Here is a 6,317-nt window from a genome sequence, read left to right on the forward strand (position 1 = left end):
GACACCGTTGGTTTCTCAGCTGTGAGCACATGTTGCCGGCTCATGTCAAGAAGAGCAACGAAGCTGGTGAAGGAGCTGGAGAACAAGTCTTATGAGGAGCGGCTGAGAGAGCTGGGGTTGTTTAGCCTGGAGAAGAGGAGGCTGAGGGGAGACCTTATTGCTCTCTACAACTCCCTGAAAGCAGGTTGTGGAGAGGAGGGAGCTGGGCTCTTCTCCCAAGGGACAGGGGACAGGACGAGAGGGAATGGCCTCAAGCTCCACCAGGGGAGATTTAGGCTGGACATTAGGAAAAAATTCTTCACAGAAAGGGTCATTGGTGCCTGGCAGAGGCTGCCCAGGGAGGGGGTTGAGTCACCTTCCCTGGAGGGGTTTAAGGCACGGGTGGACGAGGTGCTGAGGGACATGGTTTAGTGTTTGATAGGAATGGTTGGACTCAATGATCCGGTGGGTCTCTTCCAACCTGGTTATTCTATGATTCTCACCCCCCAGCACCCCAAGTCTCTCTCCTCAGGGCTGCTCTCAATCACATCATCCCCCAGCCTGCATTGAAATCAGGGATTGCCCCAACTCAGGCGCAGGACCTTGTACTTGGCCTTGTTGAACCTCATGAGGTTCTCCCAGGCCCACTTCTCCAGCCTGTGACCCACTTATCCAGCGTGTAAATGTTGGATTCTCCAACCTAAGATGGACATGGAACTGTCGGAATGGGTCCAGAGCAGGCCACAAAGGTGGTGCAAGGGCTGGAGCACCTCTGCTATGAGAACAGGCTGAGAGAGTTGGGGTTTTTCAGCCTGGAGAAGAGAAGGCTTCAAGGCAGGAGGACTGGAACTGGATCGCCTTTGAGGTCCCTTCCAATCCAAACCATGAAATACGTGCCCTGTCATATTAAAAAAGGCCCTGTAAAAGTACAGACCCAATCTTTTGTTGGAAGTTGATAAGGACAACTAAGTGCTGTTTGCCGCTAAGTGACTTCTAATGATTAAATAACCTTTCTCCCTCCACCCCCCTCAGGGCTGTTAATGATAATATAAGAAAGATTTTGCACATTGTTTAACTTACATGGCCATCTGGCACTTTTGCATTTCTGTAGCCCTGAAGATTAAAAAAACAATAGATAAAGAAAACCAGTCCTATCTTATCGGAGACCTGAGAGAAGTTTAAGACTCAGGATTAACCGAATCGTTATAGCACTTTTATTGTTTCCATCTGAATTAGCAGTCATATTCTTCAAAGCTTTGTGTAATTGTACTCTGTAAACTAGGGTGTTCATTATTGCCTTTCTGCTTGTTTTAGCCTTGAAACACTTCACTCGAGCAGTCGCATCCAGCTTCCATACAAGACAGAAGCGTAGATCATAGAATCATAGAATGGTCTGGATTGGAAGGGACCATGAAAGTCATTTACTCCAACCCCCCCTGCAGTGAGTTCCTCCTTATGTCCAGCCTAAATCTGCCCATCTCCGATTTAAAGCCATTCCCCCCTTGTCCTATCACTCCATGCCTTTATAAAAAGCCCCCCTCCAGCTTTCCTGTATCCCCTTCAGGTACTGGAAGTCACTATAAGGTCTCCTCGCAGCTTTGTCTTCTCCAGGCCGAACAACCCCAACTCTCTCTGCCTGTCCTGATATGGGAGGTTCTCCAGCCCTCCGATCATCCTTCCCATTCCCACAGCTGCATATCCTTATTATGCTGAGGATTCCAGAAATGGGTTTGTGACTGAAAACACTAACAGCAGGGAGTATTCAGTGCAAACGCACCGTAAAGAACAGAGGATGTAAAGATATGCTGAGATAAAAGCTACTCAGGCTTTGTTTCCAGCTGTCCTTTGCCTTATAGGATTGCTAGTTTGCATTTTAGACCAGCTCCAGTGAAAGCTGGGAGCTCAGAAATGAGCTACACCACCTGGCTATTGAGTATCGGGCTGCCAGGGTGCAATATCACACCCAGAGTCGGGTACCTCGACTTTCTATTTATAGCTTGGAGAGTGTCAGACACCTCCCAAGGGCGAGTGGAATCTCCCGAGGAGCACAGACCTGGCTGCAGGAAACCTCAGACAAGTGTGTTCCCATCAGCTCCGGTCCCAGGCCCACCCATATGGGGTTTAAGAGTCTATAAGCGCTCTTCGAAGGAACAGAGCAGGGTTTCAAATTCCTTTTTAAAGCTGCAGGGGCTGCTTTTGATGTCATTTGTTGCATGTGCGAAGCTGCGTGGTAGAGCAAGTGCTCAGGAAAGGGAAGATGCTCTCCAAGCTTATAGAATCACAGAATGGTAAGGGTTGGAAAATCCAGGTGAGAACCTGAATGTCCTTCTCTCCTACCTGCACAGACCATGCTCTTCTCCCAGGCCACAGGCATTACGGACTGGTGGAAGTCTCTCTCACGTTCGTGCTAAAAACATGCTACTATTCAAGATTAAACTCAGAGAACAGAAAAGAAAGTGCAGCAGAAGGCGTAACTGTGTCCCCTCACTGTTGTACAACAGAAATTTAGCATCTATTTTCTGTTCCTAGAATTTCTTCTGGTTCAAACCAGCAAACACTTCAGACAAAAAGCATAAGCAGAAGTGGTAAAAACAGTCAATGAGCTGTAATGTTTTTGCTGCATGACACTTGATTAAGAGGTTATCAATTAAATCCAGCAGGAGGGCGAGATTTTCATTGACTCCATAGAAGCGTCAAGTATGCGTCACTCTGGGCTACAGCTTTGTAACTCCAATTGCCTGGACTTTCACCAAATATATGTTCAGAAATTGTTCTTTATGTCAGGGCTATATTTGCTGACAATTTTCTGTACATACTCCGTATTGCTCTTCAGTAAGGTGCATTTATGCGAGGGTGGGAAGAATTACCCTTAGGAGAATGGTGGAACAGTTTGTGTTAGAAGAGACCTCAGAGCCCATCCAGTCCCACCCCCTGCCATGGTCAGGGACACCTCCCACTGGATCAGGGGCTCCAAGCCCCATCCAACCTGGCCTTGAACCTCTCCAGGGACGGGGCAGCCACCACTGCTCTGGGCAACCTGCGCCAGGGCCTCCCCACCTTCATGGTGAAGAATTTCTTTCAAAAATCTCATCTCAATCTCCCCTCTTTCAGATTAAAATCATTCCCCCTCATCCTATCCCTGCACTCCCTGATCCTCAGCTTTCCTGGAGCCCCTCTCGGCACTGGAAGCTCCTCTAAGGTCTCTCCGGAGCCTTCTCTTCTCCAGGCTGAACAACCCCAATTCTCTCAGCCTGTCCATGTATGGAAGGTGCTCCAGCCCTTGGATCATCTTCATAGCCTCCTCTGAAGCCACTCTAACAGATCTGTGCACCTCCGGTGCTGAGGACCATTATTGTGTTTATTCCTTTTATACAACATAATCAGTTGCAATCAGGAATTCAGCTAAAAAAAATTTATAAATATACTGGGTTTTACCTTAAAGTGATGTCGATATACTTTAAAACCATAGCAGTATTCAAATCCACTAAGACTCTTGCAGAGACCTAGATATCATGAGTGGAAGGTATTACTTTAGCATGTTAAGGAAACCCATTCCAGCTTTCACCTGGCTGGCTCAGGTAACAGCCAGTGAAGCACATGGCAGAGTCTGAGCTCCCCCAAGGACCCGAGTCAGGGAGTCAGGTACTCAGTTTACCATCCTGCTGTGAAATGTGTTATCGCTGAAGTTGTCATTTGAGCTAGAGAGATCAAAGCCTTGGCTGTAGCGCAGCCCTGCTTCTGAAATTCAGCATTAACACCCATGCCCAGGAATTAGCACTGGTCTAGGTGCTCCGAGGAGCACACTGGTATTGTTTCAGCATGAAGGAATCCTTCAGAAGAAGGTATGCAGTGAGGAAAAGTGATTTTTGATTAGAAAACACTCCTAAACTCATCTTTTCCCTAAAACTTGTGGTTCAGCAAAGCTCACATCGTTGGACTAGGTCCTGGAATCACAAGGTAAAATGGCTGAATGCTCTGAAATTCCAGTGATTTGGGGAAAAGAAACAAGGGAATACCAAAAATTAGCAAACACCGAGGACTGTATTGGATTAGACTCTGTGGGCAGAGCCTACAAACCTGAAATCCTGTTGTTTAATTGGACCACTTTCATACCACTTGGGGAACCTGGCAGCAGTCAATAACCTCCATACTCGCCTTTGTTATCTTATAGTAAATCAATGATTTTAGAATCACTGCCGATGTTCTAAGACTAGAAATCCTTCTTATATCACCCTGCAGTCCATCCATGGAACCACAAGGTGACATTTCTGTGATTGCCACAGTTGGTGATGCACCCAGCCACTTCCCAATGATTCAGGATGGATTGCTGCTGTGAGGAACAGCTCTGTGCTCTGACCAAACGGTCCTTAGTCCGCTTATTACTGTCTTCATCCACAGTAATCACATTTACAAAATCAGGGAATGGGTTGGGCTGGAAGGGATCTTGAAACTAATCTAGTTCCAATCACCTTGCCCTGGGCAGGGACACCTCCCACTGGATCAGGGGCTCCAAGCCCCATCCAACCTGGCCTTGAACCCCTCCAGGGATGGGGCAGCCACCAGTTCTCTGGGCAGCCTGGGCCAGGGCCTCCCCACCCTCACAGCAAAACATTTCTTCCTAAAATCTCCTCTCAACCTCCCCTCTTTCAGCTTAAAACCAGTCCCTCTTGTTCTGACCCCGGTCCCTGGACTCCCTGATCAAGAGCTCCTTCCCACCTTTGCTGGAGCCCCTTTCAGTACTAGAAGGCCACTACAAGGTCTCCCTGGAGCCTTCTCTCCTCCAGGTTGAACAACCTCAACCTGTCCTCACAAAAGAGATGCTCCAACCCTCAAACCATCTCCGTGGTCTCTCAATCCATTCTCCACTCAGCCACTGTTTGAGTTTGGGATTGCAGGGCAGTGCCACCAAATGCCGTTTGTGCAGTGACACCAAGCGGCTGGTCTCTTCATTGACGCTTCTAACCTTTTAATTTTACAGGTTATAGTTTATAATGAAAGGCAGAACAGGCTCTCCTGCGGTGAGGTTTGTGGTGCACCAGAAGATGCAGACGCAGGAGGAGGTGTGACCAGCAGGGCAACAGAGGGGATTCTCCCCTTCTACTCTGGTTCAAACCAGCAAACACTTCAGACAAAAAGCATAAGCAGAAGTGGTAAAAACAGTCAATGAGCTGTAATGTTTTTGCTGCATGACACTTGATTAAGAGGTTATCAATTAAATCCAGCAGGAGGGCGAGATTTTCATTGACTCCATAGAAGCGTCAAGAAGACCCCACCTGGAGTCCCGTGTTCAGTCCTGGAATCCTAAATGTAAAAAGGATATGGAACTGTTGGAACGGGCCCAGAGGCAGACACGGAGATGATCCGAGGGCTGCAGCATCTCCTTGCACAAGGCCAGGCTGAGAGAGCTGGGGTTGTTCAGCCTGGAGAAGAGAAGGCTCTGGGGAGACCTTAGAGCAGCTTCTAGCACTGAAAGGGGCTCCAGGAAAGCTGGGGAGGGGCTCTGGATCAAGGAGTGCAGGGATAGGATGAGGGGGAATGGTTTTAAGGTGAAAGAGGGGAGATTGAGATGAGATCTTAGGAAGAAATTCTTCACCACGAAGGTGGGGAGGCCCTGGCGCAGGTTGCCCAGAGAAGTTGTGGCTGCCCCATCTTTGAAGGTTTTTGAGGCCAGTGATACTGAAAAAGTTGTCAAATAAACTCTCTAAGATTTTTTTTGGCATTTTCGAAAGTAAGCATCCTTTCTCAGGCCTGGGCAACATGAGGGAGTGATCTCCATCAATCATGTGCAACGAGCCATGATATGTTTACAGAATATATTTCCTGCTTACATACATATGTATAATTTTTCCCAGAAACCTTCTGCATATTCTATTACTTTCCAAGGACTAATTTTCATGATATTAAGAACTTCACAACATTCAAATCTCATGCTAATTTGGAGCTTTGGAGCCAGCTCTCTGCCTGACCTTTTATTCGAGATAAGGAAAAGCTGCAAAAAGAGATAATCGCAGAAGAGACATTCCTATAGAACAGATTATGCTTACAAAGTCATAGAAAACCTAGATTGGAAAAGGTCTTTGAGATCATCAAGTCCAACTGTACCCGTCCACTACTAAACCAGATCCTGAGCACCTCATCTGCCTGACTTTTAAACACCTCCAGGGATGGGGACTCCACCACCTCCTCTGCCAGTGCCGGAGGACACTTTTGGTGAAGAAATTAATCCTCATGTCCAATCTGAACCTGCCCTGGTGCGACTTGAGATGTTATTATCTCCAAAGAATGGAGGAACTCTGCTTGAAAGAAAACATGCTATCAGAGGGACATTCCACCTAACT

The sequence above is a fragment of the Phaenicophaeus curvirostris genome, chromosome 5 (genome assembly GCF_032191515.1).
Source record: "Phaenicophaeus curvirostris isolate KB17595 chromosome 5, BPBGC_Pcur_1.0, whole genome shotgun sequence".
Taxonomy (NCBI): Eukaryota; Metazoa; Chordata; class Aves; order Cuculiformes; family Cuculidae; genus Phaenicophaeus; species Phaenicophaeus curvirostris.